The 21,992-nt window shown below is 39.4% G+C and overlaps 1 protein-coding gene across 3 annotated transcripts in view; it reads right to left on the minus strand.

Annotated features, from left to right (window-relative positions):
• The window catches only part of rfx3 (regulatory factor X, 3 (influences HLA class II expression)), a 312,575-nt gene that overhangs the window by 220,031 nt on the left and 70,552 nt on the right, over positions 1–21,992 (minus strand). For all 3 annotated transcript variants that reach the window (XM_073072399.1, XM_073072385.1, XM_073072389.1), the window contains exon 2: positions 6,151–6,203. The gene's annotated coding sequence lies outside the window, so the exon portion shown is untranslated. The remainder of the gene's footprint in view (positions 1–6,150; positions 6,204–21,992) is intronic.

The raw sequence follows: 21,992 nt of genomic DNA on the forward strand, positions 1-21,992 counted from the left end.
CTGACTCACAAACCGTAGATGTCGGATTATAAGCCGCTACTTTTTTCCCACATTTTGAACAGCTTTGAACACTGCGGCCTTTACTACGGTGTGGCTAATGCATGATTTTTTTTCATGCCGCCAAAAACATTTTGCCTCGTAACAGTAGACCAATAAAATTGATGAGTAGTTCACAGAGGTCCAATGAAATTGTACGATAAATCAAGCGCACTTTCACAATTAAATTATTGTAAATCAGTCATTTGTACTCACCCTCATCAACATGGAAAACACTCGAAGAAAAGCATTGTGCTGCCTTTATGGCAGTTATTTAGTTTATAATATTTTCGCTGAGTAATTCATTTGTTAGTATTTTCTAGTTAAAGTTAGAAGTGTTTTAAGTACCCGGTATATTTGTTTTCTGTACTACATCCCGGGATGCTATGACGTCACATCCGGGTTCGCTGCGTCTTGTGGGAAATACCGGTTTGCGATAAACGGGAAGGTGGGGGGCGAGCGGCATTAGACCCGAGCGAAAACGCTGCTTTTAAGTTAAAGGCGATCAATAACTTTTCCTGGTAGGCTGCAGTATATATATTTTTTACCAGTCGTTAGGAGATATTGGAATGTTGTTCGTGCACTGTTCAGTAAAAAAATATACGCAACGTAATTTGTGTGTTACCGATACGTATGTATATTTAAAAGTAGCCGCGTTACAGGCACGGTTCGAAAAAAAGCATTTGCAATATGTATTTGTTTATGTTACCATATGGATTTAATTAAAAGTTAAAAAATCCTCACGTGTAATATCTTTCTGTGTAAATATCTCATATTACAACGTGGGACACCTGCGGCCTAAAATCCGGTGCGGCTTGTACAAGTACAAAATTGATTTTCTTTCTAAAATTAGAGCCAGCGGCTTTTAATCAGGTGCGCTCTGTAGTGCGAAATCTACGGTACCTCCCATCAAGCTACTGTAAGACTTCCATTACACACTCCATGTTTTCTGTCTCTGTTGCATTTTCTTGGTAATGCACCTAGTGACTTCCCTCTTTCTCCAACGAGTTCATCTATTTTCCCCACTTAAGCTTTCACTACTTCCCCTCCTCCCACTCAAAATCATAGCCGAGACCAAAATCTCATGGTATTAATCCATCCAAAAATATACTAAACACAAGTGGACCAGCAAAGTAAGGTAAGAGTAGCTATGTCAAAAATGCTCCATAGAAATAATTTGAAAAATATGTAGCTCGTGTGGTCGATGATCGGGTTGAGTTGTTTTCCAATCTTGGCATTTTACCTGCAAATACTTTGTCACCATACAAGAAGACATCATCAGTGTGCTATTAATTGTGGAGTGCTCCAAATGATTGGCCTTTAACACATCAATCAGTTGACTGGTCATCACTATGGAAACTCAATTGCGATGTGGTAGAAAAGATGGTGTTGCCAATTATAAACCCTAAAATTTATGTTGACGATACATTTGTCATAGTAAAACACAGCAAAATTGAAAGAATTGATGAACTAATTAACAGCACACTGGTGATGTCTTCTCATATGGTGACGAAGTATTTGCAAATACACCATATCCTCGTTATATGCGGAGGATACGTTCCTTGCATAATGTGAAAATGCATGATGCGAATAATTATTTAAATAGAGAAAACAGGGATGCGTTCCAGAGGGCTTCCTAAATATGTTTTATCTATAATTTATTCACATTTTCATACCAATATGACACAAAAGCAGTACCAGAAGGCAACATTCATATTATATTTCATCAATTTAAGGTAATATTCAATGTAATAAATCATAGAAAGTTAACATACTAGGGTGTACAGTACTCACCAACAGTGGCAAGTGTGTTCACTCCAGGAGATGAGTGGTTGTTGTGGTGTCGGGCAGTTTTACATGGATAGGGTGGATGGTTGTGGTTGTCGGGATCATATCAAGCACAGCAAGGGGTGAAGAAAGACTCACAGAACTCTTAGAACTGCCGGCAGCAGGAGATGACACCGGTTTGAAGAAAGTGGTGAGGGTTGTTTGCTTGGCAGCATTTTGTTTTTCAGCATAAATTTGCTTGTAGGGAAGAAGGGTTGATGGCAGGGAACGACTGAAATGCTGACTCCATTCTAAACTTGGGTCCATGTCCATTTGTGCCAAGTGTTCCGACTTCCACCATTCCCTCACCGTTGGTAAACTCCCGGGATTTTCAAAATCGTCTGTTGCTTGCAGCATCTGAGAGATAGTTCGCCATAAAAAAAATACACCTTGAATGTGCATCACACCTTAGTCGAGTGGTTGAATCAGCGATGTTGTGTTAGGTGGTAGGAAATGCAGTTATGTTAGGATGAATGCTGTTCAAATGTTTAGGATGGGCTGGCACATCGTCAAGCAACAAAAGAACAAAAATTCTGTTCCCAGCAGTAGTGTCCCAGAGCTGTGTTACCTTCAACTGATGCCACGCTGTTTATAATTTCCAACTTTTTTTCAAGTATTAAAGCAGTTCTCTGCCGCTCGGTGATGGCCCAGGACATGACATCGGCTGCTTAGGAGGCATAGTTAAATATTTCAAGCACAGTATCAGTGCACCAGAGGTATAACCAACAAAAGTTTAAGTGCCCAAGATCGCACATCCACACCTTGCCAAAACCAATGTGAGACTGTAGGCGCGCGCACCTGACTTGTACTGGTGGGAAAGCAGTGCTTCTCGCAAAACTGAGAGTTTTGGATGCATATTAGGAGATGTTGGTAGAGAAAGGTTTCTCACATAACTGTGGATCTGCATTGTCTGAAGACACATATAGCGAGGATAGGGTGTAAATTGCCAAGATTGGAGAACAACTCAACCCAAAGTACTATATTATTTGGTGTATCACTTGAGAGAAAACAAAAGTGATCAAAAGGCTGTCGTTTATTTTACTAAAATTAATGAAATTTATGGAACACACACAAAATGCTGGAGGAACTCAGCAAGCCAGGTAGCATCTATGGAAAGCAGTAAACAGTTGACGTTTCGGTAAGACGCTTCATCAGTATTCATTCATGACCAGCACAGCTGAAAGACATTTTGCAGTCCTGTTGAAGGGTCTCGGCCCAAAATATCGACTGTTTACTCTTTTCCATTAATGCTGCCTGGTCTGCTGAGTTCCTTCAGCATTCTGTGTGTGTTGCTTGGATGTCCAGCATCTGCAGATTTTCTCTCGCATGAAATTTATGGAAGTATTTTCAGAATCACTATTACAAAATAATGCTAATGTGGGCACTTATCTTCTGGTAAGATGGCCGCATGCTCAGATGCATCAGCTTCCACAGGGCCAATCAAAGGTACTAATACAAACATGAGACAATCAGCAGATGCTGGAATCCAAAGCAACACATGCAACATCAGCAGGTCGGGTAGCATCTATGGAAAAGAGTAAGCAGTTGACGCTTTGGGCCAAAACCGTTCATCAGGACTCCTGGTGCCTGGCCTGCTGAGTTCCTCCAGCATTTTATGTGTATTGCAAAGGCGTTGTTGTCTTTTTGAAACTTTTTTTTAAACAACCGCAAGATCCAGCTGAACATTAAAGTACTGCAGGTCTACTCCATTAGCGAATTAGTAGTTGGCAGAGAAGCTGAAGGAGCTGGTCTTGCTAGGAACAACGCTGCAGCCTGCGACAGAGAGGAATTGGTGCACAGAGGTGGTATGCAGTCAAACAATGAGTGATCATCTTAGTCTCTTTTTCTGTGATCACAAGACCCTGCTGGATACTGGATCCGACTCAATGTGTTTTTGGCAAACAGCGGGCATGGACAGCAGGAAAGCCGCATGGCCTCAGTCGTAGCAAGAACAAACTGCAGTGTTGCCTGATTGCAACCACCCAGGAGAGAGGCAGAGTTCGTGCATTCCACTGGAGCATCAGAGGTGATGTGACAGGGCATCTATGCTGCAGTCGGTTCTGCTCAGCAGAAGATAAGGTGTATTGTCTTCAAATGCAGACTGCTGAGACATTAATGGACCTGGACTATATATTGTTTTTGTGTGACTGTGTTTTACTGCTGTCTTATACGGACTATGTATGCCTTGTGCTGTGTATGACTCCTGGAACTATATTTTGCACCTTGGCTCCAGAGTAATGCTGTTTTATTTAGCTCTATTCATGTATAGTTGAATAACAATTAAACTTGAACTATCTAAAAGAAATACTTCAATGCTAACTTTTTCATTGTGTACTTGCAGTTTTAATGATATATTTTCAAATCTTAATCAGCAATTCAATGTACCCCGTAGAAAATCATATGTAATTTACATCCATGTCAGCAAAACTATTTAAATTTAATAACTTTTTATTAAAATGAAACTGGTAACTGTTCATTCATGACCAGCACAGCTGAAAGACACTGCATTATTTTCTTATCATTTCCTCTGTATGTGCCATAAGCTGCTTAGTAATAAATCAATTTAAAATAATGATGGTTAAATACATTATTACTACAATAGGATAAAAAGCAACAAATCCTGTGCAGATCCATTAGCCTTCTTTGTTAAAGAAAAAAAGCCAATTATCTGCAGCTGTCATCCGTAAAGACACAGAACCATTTAGGCTAACATTAGTTTCCACCCAACTAAAATACAAAGCAAATTTTTGAACTCAAAAATGTAATTTCCTTTTGTTATAAAAGATGAGTACAATTAAATAATACTGAATATTAGCTAACAGAAAAACAAAACAGCGGTAAGTAAATGTACAGTTTGCTACATTACACTTAATGCATGAATCCTCTCAACCAACATTATAGTAAAGAAAAATACACTACTGACTATAGCATAGAATTGTGTTACCGTGTTTTTTTTATATAACACCCAGGAATTACTAGCTAGATTTAAGAAAACCTGAATGTTGTCACCACCATAAATCAGATTGGCAAGTCTGAATATTTATTGTGCTCATGCAACCACAGTAAGTAAAACATTGTCATCTCTTAAATAAATCATGTTTTAGAGGCAATGAAAAACCAATCTAATGACTGTGTTTGAGCTGCGATGTTAAAATCACAAATAACCAATCTGAAACCAAACTTCTCAATGTTGATTTTAATGGAACCTACACGGAGTGTGGGCTACCAACAATTCTCAGAGACAGATGCTTCATTTAATTATTTTCACAACGTTATCTAATTAATTTGTTATCCATGCTTAGACGTAACGCTACACAGCCAGATTCTTCAGCTAGCTGAAGAGAGGCAAGGACTGCCACATGGAAAAGGTGAAATCTTTCCTAGCATTGTTTGAGACCAGAGGAGTTCTTCTCCCCCACCTACTGCGCCATTCAATCTCCCCTAACAAACCTTTTAAATCTCCTGCATCAGACCCCTCCTCCTCATAACAATCACCAACACCCTCTACATGCTCTGTATATCACACACCCGAGATTATGCTTTCCAAAGAATCTCTTCAAAACATTACTCCCTCTAACTTCTCTGTAGAAACAAAATGTACACACACTGTGGAGTTAAAAGACTCCAGTGTTACAACTCTTTAGGTCAGCAAGTTATCAGGGCCAATATTACTTTCAACATTCCACAGATTGCACTTTTAAAAGGTGCAGTAAATTAGCATCATAGAGAAATTCAAAATTCTTAGCAGTGATTTCTTAAACCCAAAACATTCAATGAAATTTATTTTCCCTTCGTCAGGGAGAACAAAACAAGAAATTAATGAAATTGGAACAGTGATTTTAATCGGAATCAGTGATTTTAATGCCAATAGCCTTTGATATTGATGATTGTCCTCTTGGGTCTTGGTAGGTCTCGTTAATACATGTAAACTAGCATTCACGTCAATACCAATAGGTAAACGTGTTGGGATGTCCTCATTAGGATACTTTTAAGTGAACTTTCTATGATGAGTAAACCCCAGGGTGGAGCAGCTAAACTGTACATATGCCTGTAATCATCCCATGTTACTTTGGACAAGAACCTCATAATGAAGGCAAATACACTTGAAAATAGTGCTAACCTCAGCACATTGGCAGGTGACCAACAGAAACACAGACAGAAATTTGAAAGAAGGTTTCTAATCCTACTGGCACCAGAGTTAATTAACAAAACATTTCAAAAAGCAAGAATTTAAACAGAAAAAATATAAAAATTGCTGAATTTATGAGAACATTTTTGTTTACTTACATTGTGACCTTTGTGCTCCAATTGTGAGTTCTAATACCAGTATTGGCAGGAACCTAGGGGAATAAGCGAGGAATACAAAATGAATTTTTGCAACATAACTTATGACCAGCAAATAATTTTAAAATTTTCATAACACTAGATGCAGTTATTTCACACCATTTAAATAAAGCTTTTGTATTAAGATTTGCTAGAGACAAAGACAAGTTGACCCTGCCAAGTTCTCTTCACAAACAACTAGAAATAAAACAAAACTGAAAGTTGCTCCACACAGCATGATCCTTATTTGCAGCCTTCTAGGTACTGACCATTGTCTCTGTATGTTATTAAAATACAGCTGGGATCATTATATTTTGCAAAAAGATTTGGATTGCTGCAACATGGTGGCCGAGGAATTGAGCACTTTGGCTCCAGATCTAATCATACCATTAGCTAAGTTGCTGCAAGTGAGAGCTTTGATACATGAGGGTAAGAAAACATCCTCAGAAAAAAGCAAGGTAGGTACAAAGCACACGATTATATCAGCATATTCACTATCAAAGTAATAGAAATGGTCCCAAAAAAGTGCTTTAAAGTGATACTGATCATTGAAATGGAGCTTGGTTAATCCAGGAGCCATCAGTTTCAAACTTCATGGCCCTAATTCAAACACTGAGAATATAATATTGATATTAAGACAAAGCAATATAATTTAGGAATTGAATTCCAGTAACATTAATGTGAAAGAAACGTGGATACTTTCTGCTGGATGGAGTAATAATTAGCACAAGAGGAAGATGGTGCAGTTGTTTGAGTCCAGTGCACTGAAATAATGGTTTATCAGGGAAACCGTCCTGGGTGCTATTTCTAAATTACTTTCTTTCGAGAATACAAACAGAAAGATTCATTGTCGATTGCGAAGTGCTCAGTTACATTCATATCACTTCAAATAAAACCTGAATCCAAAAAGATATAGACAACATGTAGCAAGTAACAAATGCCTGTCCTTTGAATAATACGAATAATCTTCTGCAGTAAGTACTAAGAACTGCCCCTTGGCGGTCAATGACATGAAAATCACAGTATCTTCCATTATAAATATCTGGAGGGTTGTCAACGACAAGAAACTTAGCTCAACTAACCATATGAAATTCTCTTAGAATGCTCAGAAACTAGATATGTTGACCCTCTTAAAGGCCTTATATTATTTATGAGCCAGATGCAAAGAGTGTGATGGACTACCTGATTAATTGCAACCTCAATGTTCAAGAACCTCAACATCACCAAAGCCAAAGCAGTACATCACCATCTAAGCACTACATCCTCACTACAACATGTCATTGTTGCTTTAATTACTTTCTACAAGATGCATTGCAACAAATCATCGGGTTTTCTTTAATTGAAGCTAAAAAAACATGCAAAGCCAACTGTCTGGTAAGAAAATGACAGCACATCAGAATCAGAATCAGGTTTAATATCACTGGCATATGTCGTGAAATTTGTTAACTTAGCAGCAGCAGTACAATACAAAACGTGTAAAAAAAAAGTAAGTGTGTATATATATATATATATATATTAAATAGTTAAATTAAAAATAGCAAAAATGGAAATAATAACAAACAACACACACAAAATGCTGGTGGAACACAGCAGGCCAGGCAGCATCTATAAGGAGAAGCACTGTCAACGTTTCGGGCCAAGACCCTTCGTCAGGACTAACTAAAAGGAGAGATACTAAGAGATTTGAAAGTAGTGGGGGGAGGGGGAAATGCAAAATGATAGGAGAAGACCGGTGGGGGGGGGGGGGGGGGGCGGAATGAAGCTAAGAGCTGGAAAGGTGATTGGCGAAAGTGATACAGAGCTGGAGAAGGGAAAGGATCATGGGACGGGAGGCCTCAGGAGAAAGAAAGGGGGGTGGGGGAAGCACCAGAGGTGTCATGAACATAGGTGGGAAGAGATTGAACAAGGGGGGGATAAGACAGTGTCAAGGTATGCAGAAATGAGTTCGGTAGGGCAGGAGCAAGCTGAGACAATAATTGCTTCGCTACATTGATGACTGCATTGGTGCTGCCTCCTGCACGCATGCTGAGCTCACTGACTTCATTGACTTTGCCTCCAACTTTCACCCTGCCCTCAAATTTACCTGGTCCATTTCCCACACCTCCCTCCTCTCTGGAGACGGCTTATCTACTGATAACTACTATAAGCCTACAGAGTCTCACAGCTACCTGGACTATTCCTCTTCCCACCCTGTCTCTTGCAAAAATGCCATCCCCTTCTCACAATTCCTCCGTCTCTGCCGCATCTGCTCTCAGGATGAGGCTTTTCATTCCAGGATGAAGGAGATGTCTTCCTTTTTTAAACAAAGAGGCTTCCCTTCTTCCACCATCAACTCTGCTCTCAAACGCATCTCTCCCCGCACATCTGCCCTCACCCCATCCACCTGTCACCCCACTCGGGATAAGGTTGCCCCTGTCCTCACCTACCACCCCACCAGCCTCCAGGTCTAACGTATAATTCTCCGTAACTTCCGCCACCTCCAACGGGATCCCACTACCCAGCACATCTTTCCCTCCCCCTCTCTTTCTGCTTTCCGCAGGGATTGCTCCCTACGGACTCACTTGTCCACTCGTCCCCCCCATCCCTTCCCACCAATTTCCCTCCTGGCACTTATCCTTGTAAACAGAACAAGTGCTACACCTGCCCTTACACTTCCTCCCTCACCACCATTCAGGGCCCCAGACAGTCCTTCCAGGTGAGGCAACACTTCACCTGTGAATTGGCTGGTGTGGTATACTGCGTCTGGTGCTCCCAGTGTGGTCTTTTATATATTGGTGAGACCCGATGCAAACTGGGAGACCGTTTCGCTGAACACCTATGCTCGGTCCGCCAGAGAAAGCAAGATCTTCCAGCGGCCACATATTTTAATTCCACGTCCCATTACTATTCTGATATGTCTATCCATGGCCTCCTCTACTGTCAAAATGAATCCAAACTCAGGTTGGAGGAGGCTGGGTAGCCTCCAACCTGATGGCATGAACATTGACTTCTCTAATTTCCGTTAATGCCCTCCTCCCCTTCTTACCCCATTCCTGACATATTTAATTGTTGTTTTTTTTCCCTCTCTCTCTGCCCATCACTCTGCCTGTTCTCCATCTCCCTCTGGTGCTCCTCCCCCCTTTCTTTCTCCCGAGGCCTCCCGTCCCATGATCCTTTCCCTTCTCCAGCTCTGTATCACTTTCGCCAATCACCTTTCCAGCTCTGAGCTTCATTCCACCCCCTCCGGTCTTCTCCAATCATTTCGCATCCCCCCCCCCCCCCCACTACTTTCAAATCTCTTAGTATCTCTCCTTTCAGTTAGTCCTGACGAAGGGTCTCGGCCCGAAACGTTGACAGTGCTTCTCCTTATAGATGCTGCTTGGCCTGCTGTGTTCCACCAGCATTTTGTGTGTGTTGTTTGAATTTCCAACATCTGCAGATTTCGTTGTGTTTGCTCAATGGAAATAATATATTTTTTAAAAGAGGTAGTGTTCATGGGTTCAATGTCCATTTAGGAATCGCATGGTGGAAGGGAAGAAGCAGTTCCTGAATCACTGAGTAGAGTCTTCAGGCTTCTGTACCTCCTTTCTGATGGTAACAATGAGAAGAGGATATGCCTTGGGATCCTTAATAATGGATGCCACCTTTCTGAGGCACTGCTCCTTGAAGATGTCTTGGATTGTGTGGAGGCTAGTACCCAAAATGGAGCCAACTAATTTTATAACTTTCTGTAGTTTTCTTTCAACCTGTGCAGTAGCTCCCCCCCCCACCCCCACACCAGACAATGATGAGGCCAGTCAGAATGCTCTCCATCGTACATCCTCAAACTCCTATTGAAATATAGCCACTGTCTTGCCTTCCTAGATATTGACAGCTAGTAACTTGAAATTGCTCAGTCTCTCCACTTCTGATCCCTCTATGAGGATTAATTTGTATTCCCTCATCTCACCCTTCCACAATCAGCGCTTTAGTCTTACTAACCATGAGTGCAAGGTTGCTGTTGTACAAATGTACACTTCCACATTCTCCAACTCTTCCTTCTCCCCCCACTATCAACAATTTTAACTTGAATATACATAATTGCTTTATGAGCAGAAATCCTGTAACTCTCTTATGAAACATATCTGAGTATGTACTTTCACAACATGGACTGCAGCAATTTAAGACAACATTTTATACCATTCTCTCCCAAGGTCAGTTAAAGATGGCACTTTATCTTGGCCTGATCAGCATTGCTCATATGCCAAATATGAATAAAACTAAAGTAAGGCATTAACTTGTGTCAGGTTTTTGTACACATCTGAGAGTGTTCATACTTGTAACATTTTCTACCGGTATTTTATTTTTCAACGTTTTGTGTTTTTTTTTCCCCAAACTCAGTTCTTGTTCAGAGGACATTATGGTGCTATATTAAGACCATAAGACAAATGAGCCGAATTAGGCCATCTAGCCCATCTATTCTGCTCTGCCATTCAATCATGGCTGATCCTTGTTTTTCTCCTCTTCAACCCCAGTTCCCAGATTTCTCCTCGTAACCTTTGATGCCATGTCCAATCAAAAACTTATCAATCTCTGCCTTAAATACACCCAACGACCTGCCTTCTACAGTAGCATGCGGCAGAAATTCCACAAATTCACCATGCTAAAGAAATGTCTCTGCATCCTTGGTTTGAAAGGGCACCCTTCTATCCTGAGGCTATGATCTCTTGTCCTACGCTCTCCCACCATGGGAAACATCCTTTCCACATATACAACATTCAAAAGGTTTCAATGAGATTCTCCCCCCATCCTTCTGAATTCCAGCGAGAACAGACCCAGAGTCATCAAACATTGCTCATATGATAACCCTTTCATTTCTGGAATCATCCTTGTGAACCTCCTCTGGACCCTCTCCAATACCAGTACATCTTTTCTAAGATGAAGGGCCCAAAACTGTTCACAATACTCAAGGTGAGGCCTCACCAGTGCCTGATAAAGCCTCAGCATCACATCCTTGCTCTTGTATTCTAGACCGCTTGAAATGAATGCTAACATTGCATTTCCCTTCCTCAGCACCAACTCGACTTGCAAGTTAACCTTTTTCTGCACAAGGACTCCCAAGTCCCTTTGCATCTCAGGTTTTTGGATTTTCTCCCAGTTAAAACAATGACAATTGCAACAATCAAAATTTAATAAATTGAATACAAACAAATTTGACAATCTCTCCTCACACTGACCAGAATAAGCTCATTTATAAAATTATCTTGCTAAAGCTGGTAAATGCAGCTTAAATGGCAATTAAAACTTAGACATAAAACCATAAGGTAACAGATTAACAATCTTTCAATATTTTAAAGGAACTTGCAATGCCATAAGAAAGATTATTTATTGCATTAGATGCAAGTAATGAATTTACTTCACCCTTGATAAGAGCTCAGAAGTCAGTTGAATGAGTTCTTTAATGTACAATATCTCTAAGGGTTAGGGCTGAGTAGAGTGCATTCTATTAACACTGACTTCTCTCCATGAGTTCAACCAGCTGGGCATTTTGAATGTATAAGGTTTGAAAGTAAAGTGCCATCAAACCTGCTGCATGTGTATCATGCCCAAACCTGCAGTGCTCTTCATGGTATTCAAACATGTGAAAAGAAATCAAATGATAAATTATTTCCCGAAATGAGAAACACCAAACAGAATAGAAGAATGGCTCACTGGTCTTAAGAACAGCAGAGATGAAGTTACTACTTGTTTAACATTTTGTGTATTTTGTCTTTAACCACTAAGCTCATTTTCTTCTAAATGAAGACAGCAAGTACAGAAGCCTGAAGTAGGAAGTACCCACCATCAGGTTCAAGAACAGCTATTTCCCTTCAACCATTTTGTTCTTGAATCAACTGTCAAAACTATAATCATTACTGCAGCTTAGCAACACAAAGACCACTCTGATCACTTCGCATTAAAATGCTTTGTTTGTTTTAATTGTGTTTTTTTCTAAATGAAGACATACAGATATCAATATTAGCTTGATTAAATGTTGCTCTGAAAAGGATTAGATTTATTTGCAACAATTAATAAAATTATTTAGAATGGTAACAACCATTTATTATTTTAAATTCTCCATTGGGAACTCCGAACCTTACAGGATGCTGATAACAAACAAGAGAAAATCTGTAAATGCTGGAAATTCAAGCAACACAAAGTGGTGGAGGAAGTCAGCAGGCCAGGCAGCATCTGTGGAAAAAAGTACAGTTGACGTTTCTGACCGAAACCCTTCGGCAGGACTGGAGAAACAAAGCTGAGCAGTAGATTTAAAAGATGGGGGCAGGCTTATAAGTTGCCTAACCTCTGCCGTTTGACTCTCTGTCCTCAGTATTGTATCAAATTTCTGTTGGTCTCCCATTCTTTAACAGCAGCAATCACAGCTTCATATCCAAGAGCAATATGTTCTCGAATGCCTAATCTACAAGTGGCCTGACAGTTCATTATGAGATCTAGGTCAATACATCACAGACACATCTTTCTCCACCATTGGCAGTATTTATACAAGGTACTGCTGAAGAAGGCAACATTCATCATTAAATATTTCCACAATCCGGGCCATGCCAGCATCTCGCAGCCACCATTATGTAGGAAGTACAGAAGCCTGAAGTCCCACACCATCAGGTTCAAGAACAGCTACTTCCCTTCAACTATTTCGTATTTGAATCAACTGTCAAAACTATAATCATCACTACAGTTTAGCAACACTAAAACCACTCTGATCACTTTGCACTAAAATACTTCGTTCTAATTGTGCTTTTTTTTCTTGTAAAAATAGTAGATAATTTTCTTGTGAGTTATATCTATATAATGCAATGTGCCTGTGATGTCCCTGCGAGTAAGTTATTCATTACTATATTAAAGCAATTCCAATTTCAACAATTGAAGGTTAGTAAATTGAATACAAACATGTAGTTGTCATTGGGTCACTCATCTTTATCATTTATAGTCAGCTTCTCTTTGCACTCAAATTATCAAAGTACACAAGCACAACCAACTACTTAACTGTTCACCAGACCATCAGAGGCAATATTATGACATAAAAACTGATTGGAGAAACTTGAAAAATAAAAGAAACACTTGCATTTACAAAGTAGTTTTTATTTCCTTCCTTTCAAATCAATGCTCAGCCACTAAAGAACTTTTTCTAAGTGCAATGTAAAGAGATTAAACAAAGTTAACATTTCAGGTCAATGGCCTGATGTTAGATTTTACTTTTTAAGCTTATTTAGAGCTGTGACATAGAAATGTGGCAGCCAATTTGTACTTGCCAAGTTCTACAAAAAGCAATGTGATGATAACCAATTAATCTTGTAACACTGAGTGCACAATGAATATTGGCTAGAACACAAGAAATAACTTCTTTGACTTTACAATAAAATACTGCAATGTTATTTTTATATCTATCAGCTTTTAATGTTCCTGCAATATCTCTAATCTGTATTGGAAAGTCAGTCAAGGGTTCTGACCTCAAGTCTCAGGAGTTGAACTTAAAAATCCAGAAACTTTGAGCAATTGTGCCGACAACACTACATTGATCGGTCTTATCTCAAACAATAACGAGGTGGCCTACAGGGAAGAAGTCATCTCTCTGACACAGTGATGTCAAGAAAACAACTCTCCCTCAATGTCACAAAAACAAAGGAGCTGGTTGTGGATTACAGGAAGAATGGAGACGGGCTAACTCCTATTGACATTAATGGATCTGGGGTTGAGAGGGTAAACAGCTTCAAGTTCCTCTCAGCGTCCACATCACCGAGGACCTCACGTGGTCTATACACACCAGCTATGTGGTAAAAAGGCACAACAGCGCCTCTTTTACCTCAGATAGTTGAGAGTTTGGTATGGGCCCCCAAATCCTAAGTACTTTCTACAGGGGCACAATTGAGAGCATCCTGACTGGCTGCATTACTGCCTGGAAGTGTACCTCCCTTAATCATAGGACTCTGCAGAGTGGTGGGAACAGCCCAGCACATCTGTAGTTGTGAACCTCCCATGATTCAAGACATTTACAAGGACAGGTGTGTAAAAAGGACCTGTAGGATCATTGGGGACCCAAGTCATCCCAACCACTATCTATTCTAGCTGCTACCATCCGGGAAGCGGTACCGCAGTGCAAAAGCCAGGACCAACAAGTTCCGGGACAGCTTCTTCCACCAGGCCATCAGACTGATGAACTCAAACCGATTTGAGTGTACTCTATATTACACTGACTATTCTATTTATTATAAATTACCATGATTGATTGTACATGGCACATTTAGATGGAAACGTAACATAAAGATTTTTACTCCTCATGTATGTGAAGGATGTAAGAAAAAGTCAATTCAATTCCAACTGATTCACAACTGAAACGGTATGGGTACGAGGTGGATTCAAGTTGAGAGATAATAATTAAGTTCCCTCGAGACTGAAGAGGATATTAACCTACTAATGCAAAAAAAAACAAGCTTCCTGAAAAGTTGACGATCAAGGTCACTGAAGGTATACAAAATGTTGAAATGTTCTCTAATTTCTTGCAAAGAACTTGATAGTTACTTTTCTAATCTTAATTGTTTTATTTTATGTCATTTTTTTCCATTACTCCTCTTTCAATAATTAAAGATTTACAATTCCTTATTTGTCAGATTTTGCCCTAGTAGTATGTCATCATAAGCTGATATTCATCTTTCTTATAGCTTTCCTGTTCTTTGTGCTTGTTTAAGGACTTTACTTGCCTCCCGCCCCAGGTTTATGCTGGCTTCTTTAATCCCTATTCTCATGGCTAGTTCACTTCAACCTACTCTTTCACCATATTTTCTTTGCCACACTTTCTCTTGCTGAATAACTCTTGGATCAAAATTTACCACAGTTCTGGGAACTCATGAACCAAAAAATCAAGTGAGTAGACTGTCAAAGGAGGAAAGCTAAGAGGAAAAAGGTCAAGTTAGCCATTCATAATGTTATTTAATTTAAAAGTAGCTTGCTTCATGATTTTTTTCCTTGTGAAATTTGGCAACCAAGGGAAGACTGGAGGAAGAGGTGAAAATAGTTTCAGGGACAAGACAAATGTTTTTCCCCTTCACAACATATTTCATGACATATGCTGGTAATATTAAATCTGATTCTGATTCAGTGCTGAAGCTTCCACCTCTAAATCCCACCATTTCATTCATAATCAGATAATAGGCACATCAGAGAGAAAACATAGGAAGTACATTAATCAATATTCAGCTCACTAAGAACTGTATATTTCTTAAATAGAAGCATGTAAAATGCTAACCAAAATAAACATGAATCTTTTGCAGGCACAGACAAGAGACATTCTACTCAGAATCAGGTTTAATATCACTGGCATATGTCATGAAATTTGTAATAGCAGTACATTGCAATACATAATAATAAAAAAACTATATATTACTATAGGAAAACTACACACACACACACACACACACACACACAGAGGTTCATTGTACATTCAGAAATCTGAAGGCTGAGGGAAAGAAGTCATTCCTGAAACGTGTATATTCACACTCCTGTACCTCCTCCTTGACGGTAGCAATGAGAAGAGGACATATTCTGGATGATGCAAGTCCGAATCAAAAATGCCACCTTTTTGAGGCATCACCTTTTGAAGGTGTTCTCAATGCTGGGGAGACTAGTGCTCATGATGGAGCTGGCTTAGTTTACAATCTACTGCAGCTTTTTCTGATCCAGTGCTCTTACCTGAAATTGGTCCTAGGCACAAAAAAGAAAGCTAACACAAACATGAGAAATTTTGCAGATGCTGGAAATCAAAAGCAACACATACAAAATGTTGGATGAACTCAACAGGTCAGGCAGCATGTATGGAAATGAACAAACAGTTGATGTTTTGAACAGAGACCCTTCTTCAGGACTGAGGAGGAAGGGGCAAGATGCCAGAATAAAAAAATGAGTAGAGGGGAGAGGAAAGAGGCTAGTTGGAACATGATAGGTGAAACCAGATGGGTAGCAAAAGCTCAAGGGCTAGAGAAGTTAACACAATACTGGGTATTTCCAATCATAATTGAAAACATTCCTACATAATTATCCTGTGAGACAATTAAGCCACATACTAACCCCCCCACCCCATGTGTACTACCCCAACTCACTGGGTTTCAGATAAATAATGTTTCAGATATTGCAATTTTATTTGAAGTAAAGAGAATTAAAGAGAAAGTAACTAACAGGAGGAATGAGTATTGAAATCTTGGGCATTTACAGGTACTAATGAAAGGGCAATGACAATGAGCGATAAACAAGAGGAAATGTCAAAGCAAATGGAAGAACCAAAACATGACAAGAATAGCCTTCAGAAGCAAGATATAATGAGAACATGAGATACTGAGGTACAAAACTTTACATTTTCAGACCTTGAATAACAATAAATCTTGTCAATTAGCCAAATATTTCAGATTGTAGTGAAATTGGTAGACCAGCAAAGGCTAAGGACACAATTTTTCTTCCCTATCCCCATATCTTTTCACTATTACATTAATATCCATAAATCTTAGATCTTAATGACATTGATGACCGAATGTCCATTGCCCTGAAGCAGAGGATTTCTAAAGATTTACCAAGCACAGTTTACCTCATCATCCTCAATAACAATTGTCAATAACAAACCCGTATTTATTGAGTTCATGATCATTAATTCTAGTGACCTCGGCCAGGGAAAACCCTTCCTCGTATTTACCCTGTTGTTATTTTATACATTTCATAGCAGTCACCTCTCATTTTTCTGAACTTTGAATAATAGACACATAAAGTACTCAATCTTTAATCCTGTAAAAGACTTATCATTCAAGAGGGCATGACTTCAGGATTGAAGGTCATCCTTTTAGAACAGAGATGCGGAGAAATTACTTCAGTCAGAGGGTGGTAAATCTGTGGAATTTGTCGCCACAAGCAGCTGTGGAGACCAAGTCATTGGGTGTATTTAAGGCAGAGTTAGATAGGTTCTTGATTAGCCAGGGCATCAGAGGGTATGGGGAGAAAGCAGAGGAGTGGGGATGAATGGATGAAGTGGATCAGTCCATGATTGAATGGTGGAGCAGACATGATGGGCCAAATGGCTTACCTCTGCTCCTAAATCTTATTGTCTAAAGTCTGGCAAGTTTTCACTGAACTCCCTCTACAGCACATACCTCCAATTTTGGTTAAATGTATTTGTTTTTTTAAATGTCTTTAGCATTCTTTGGGGTTTTAATGGAGTCTCTTCTGCCCATTATCTGTTAATCTTCTGCCATTTTTGACTAGAAGTGGTAGTTTTGCAAACGTTTAATTAGATCCACTGGCTGTGAGATCACACAGCTATCTATTGCATTGTTTAATCATGCGCGTAATCCTGCTTTGTATGAGGCTTGCATCTCATTATTTTCTGGTGTACCTAACAGTCTTTCCACATTGCTTATTGAAACCTGGTTGACCCACTGGTTTGATAACAATGGCAGAATTTTGGATATTCAGGGTCATGAGGTGATGATCATTACAGTTGCTGCTGATGATCTAAGCACCTCAGGGATGCCCAGTTTTGATCTGCCCTGAGGCTATCTGCACTATTTCCATACCCAATAACCTATTAGTGTTTGACAACAGCTCCATGAGCATTTCATAATTGCTCACCTTTTTAAAACTATTTGGCATTTTTTTCTCTATCAAAGTGGTTAACCTCACATTCTCCCCATGTACTGCATCTACCCACTTATTCAGCATGTGCATCCTCGTGAAACTTCTTCACATTTTCAACTAGTTTTGTGTCATGCTCAAAACGGTCATCTATGTATCAGTCTACTGAGCAATAACATGACAATGCAAAATGGGCACGTCTAATCCTATCCTTCAACTTTTACTTGTTGACCAGATTTCAGTCTATACTAGTATTTTACTCCATTTTCGTTGGCCCCAACTCCACTCTGCAAGCTCCAGTCTAGTTTCTTATAAAAGGCTTCTGAAAATCCAAATATATACACTCGCACACGTGTATGCATGGACAGGTTCTTCTCACTATTCTACCAGCCACAGCCTTAACTTTTTAAATATATAATTCCCATTTCAAAATCATTACTGATGCAATAATTACTTTTCTTAAATCACCTTGGCATCAGGTTCTTTATATAGATGCCATGTTCCCCAACTACTGACATTAAACTGGCAGGTTGGGTTATTCCCCATTTTCTCTCTCCCTCCTTTATCAAATAGGAAGATCATATTTGCAATCCATAATCTGTAGGAACCATTCCAGAATTCATTGATTTTTGCATGATGATAACTAAAGCATCCAATATCTCCATTGCCAAATCATTAAAAGAATCTCAGACATAGATTATCCAAGCAGATCACAAAAAGATTTGTGGTATTGTGGATAATGTAGAAGGCTCTCATAGGTTACAAGTTTGCTAATGATACTACAGTGGTTGGACAGACCAGCAACAATGATGAGTCAGCATACAGAAAGGAGGTTAAGAGAGCCTTGTGAAATGGTCTCAACATAGACAAGACAAAAGAGACGATTATGGACACCAATGGCTCTGTTGTGGAGAGAGTAAAGAGTTCAAAGCTCCTTAATGTGCACATAATGGACGATCTAACCTGGACCCACAACATTTCCTCTCCTGTCAAGGAGGCACAGCAGCATCTACACTATCTGAGGAGACTGAAGCATGCAAGGCTCCCTGCCCCCATTCTAACAACTTTTCATAGGAGCATCATTTAGAGTGTCCTATCTTGCTGAATCCTTGTGTGGAATGAAGGCTGCATAGGATAGTTAAAACTGCCATGCATCACAGGTGTCTCCCTTTCCCATATTTGTGACAGTTAGCGACAGCGTTGCACATGAAGGGCACCAAAGAGTTGTTGATGATCTGCTCCACCCATCCCACAATCTCTCTGACCCTCCACTGTCAGGAAGGAGGTACTGAAATACCAATCAGAACTCAGACTGCCCAATGGTGCAACAGCTTTTTTCCTCATGCTGTAAGACTAATAAATATCCTGCCATCAAGGTGCTGTTTATTATATACTCTATTGTTTATCTGTGCTGCATGCAGTTTGAATTTATTAACTTATATACTTATATCTTTATGTGCTGTGTGTGATGCATGCCTTGTGGGTGAACTGTGGTCCAGAGGAATGTTGTTTTGTCTGGTTATACATGTACAGTCCAGATGACAATAAACCTGACCCTAAACTTGAACGGGACATTGATAAGATGCAGAGCTGGTCTGAGAAATGGCAGATGAAGCTCAATCCGGGAAATATGAAATGATTCTCTTTGGAAGATCGAACTTGAAGGCAGAATATAGGGTTAATGGCAGAATTCTTGACAGTGTGGAGAAACAAAGGGATCATGGAGTTCATGTCCATAGATCCCTCAAAATTACAACAGTGGCATATGGTGTGTTAGCCTTCATTACTTGGGGGATTGAGTTCAAGAGCCATGAGCTAAGTCAGGTTAGATCACATTTGGGAGTAGTGTTCAGTTCTGGTTGCCTCAATATAGGATTATAGGAAGGATGTGGGAGTTTTAGAGAAGGTGCAGAAGAAGCTTTCCAGAAAGCATGTCTTATGAGGATAGGTTGAGAAAGCAATGAGAGAAAGAGGGTGAGAGGTGACTTAGAGGTAACTTAGAGGTATAAAATATGATATAGGCATAGATCGAGTGGACAGTCAAAGACATTTTCCCAGGGTGGAAATGGTTAATACAAAGGGGTGGGTATAACTTTCAGGTGCTAGGAAAAAAGTTGAGGGTGGACTTCAGAGACAGGTTTTTTTTTTAAATCGGAGAGTGGCGGTTGTGTGGAACACACTGACAGGGGTTGTGATAGAGGCTAATATATTAGGAACTTTTAAGAATCTCTTATATAGGCACATGAATGAAAGAAAAAATGGACAGCTATGTTGAGAGGAAAGGGCTAGATTGACTTCGGAGCAGGTTAAAGGGTTAGCAAAACATTATGGTCAAAGAGCCAGTACTGTACTCTAGGCTCTATGCTTTAATCAAGGTTGAACTCTGGTTTACTGACAAACACCAGAAGCTAGAAGAGATCAAAAGTCCTCTTGAAATACAATGACCATCATGCTTCCTGAAGAAATAAAATTCTTCATTTATCCTATGTACATAGAACCTTCCATCAGTGGTTAGGCTAAGAACAGTACCCTTGTTTATAAATAATTTCTTACTTGTAAATTTAGATGTTCTAATCCCGTCATTGCCATACCTAACAAGGAACACATTTGTATTTTCTGATATTTTATGGAAAACATACGTGTAGTAAATAAAGTACACAAATAATTACCCAAAGGTACTATTTGGAAATAAAACAGATGATCATTCATGGATTGCCAATTGTATTGATTGAATGAAGCAACTGGGTAGGCTGGCAGAGGCCAAATATTTTAGATGCCATTTGGATCCTGATATCAGTGAGATTGTCAGCATGACAGAAATGGATTGAGTCAAAGATCTTCTCGTCTTTCCTCACTATTTTAAAATTCCCATTTTTGTTGTTTACTTAATTTTTTTATGATATTGACACCACTTGTGAGATCACCATTTGCTGTCATTGCTAAAAGCCTATGAGGTTCTGGTGAAAAGCCACTTCTTTATACTGCTGTTATCCCTCTAGTGAAGATATTCCCAAAATGCTACTGGGTAGGGCGTTCAAGGTTTTAGACCCAGCAATTTAGGAGCAACAACAGACTTTCATATTAGCATGATGTGCAACTGGAAACACACCTGCAGATGGTAGTGTTCACATGAACTGCTGCTTTTATTCTTTACGGTGTTAGAGGCTGGGAGTGTGATGCTAAAGTAGACTTGCTAAGGTACTGCAGCAAGCAATACACATTTCACCAAGGTTTGCCACTGGTTGTGTGATGGTATTGAGTTTGCTGACCATGAAGTTCTAAACTCATATGAAGACCTTAAGCCCTATCTGATATAAATAGTCACAGGTACCCTCATTAAAGGGAGGATATACTGTAACAACTCAATCTTCAAAGAATAGTTCACTTCTCTGTTTATCCTCCATGGTGGGTTTAACTCCCAATACCCTCTATTTGAGCGTTGGGTCCCCCTTCCCCTACTAAGGAGGAGATACTTACAACTAACGATGTAGTTTAAACACAGTTCAATTAGTTTCAGTGATACATGTTTAAATTCAAACAACATTCTTAAAATACATTTAAAACTCAAGAGAAATTCTATTTTTTAAAAGACAAATTACAAACCATTTCTCAAACACAAAGGATTTCCCAAAAAAAACATGTACAATTCCTACAAGCTAAAAAAAAATTCCAACAAGTCATAGATGATCTAGTTGATAGATGAAGGCAGCCCATGTTTCTGCCACGTTTTTGATGCTGTTGGACCATTCTTAAAAAGCCTAAACTGCTGACTGCATTTATACCATTTCTTTTCCATTTGGTCGACTTCACACACGTGATTTTTAGGTACGCACAATTAATACTGTGAGACTAACTCTTTGAGTACGTAAACCATGCAACTTACTAACAGATCAGCTGTTGATAGGCTAATTAAAAATATCCATCGGTTCTGCAAGCTTTGTTGAACAAAACAATTTAGTCACTTTTGTCTATATCGCCAAATTAAATAATCCATTGTCTTATGTTGCACATCTTGAGAAGTTAAGACAGGTATACAGAAAGCGTTTGCTTACAAGCTGTCTTTTTAACTTTAAACTGATTACTGCTTGCAATTTACTTTAAGAACTGAAGACTGGTTCCCAGTTACGACCAGAAGCTAAACAAAGAATATTAGTAGGAAGTTTAACTTATTCAAAAATAGT

Source organism: Hemitrygon akajei, chromosome 2 (assembly GCF_048418815.1).
Source record: "Hemitrygon akajei chromosome 2, sHemAka1.3, whole genome shotgun sequence".
Lineage (NCBI taxonomy): Eukaryota > Metazoa > Chordata > Chondrichthyes > Myliobatiformes > Dasyatidae > Hemitrygon > Hemitrygon akajei.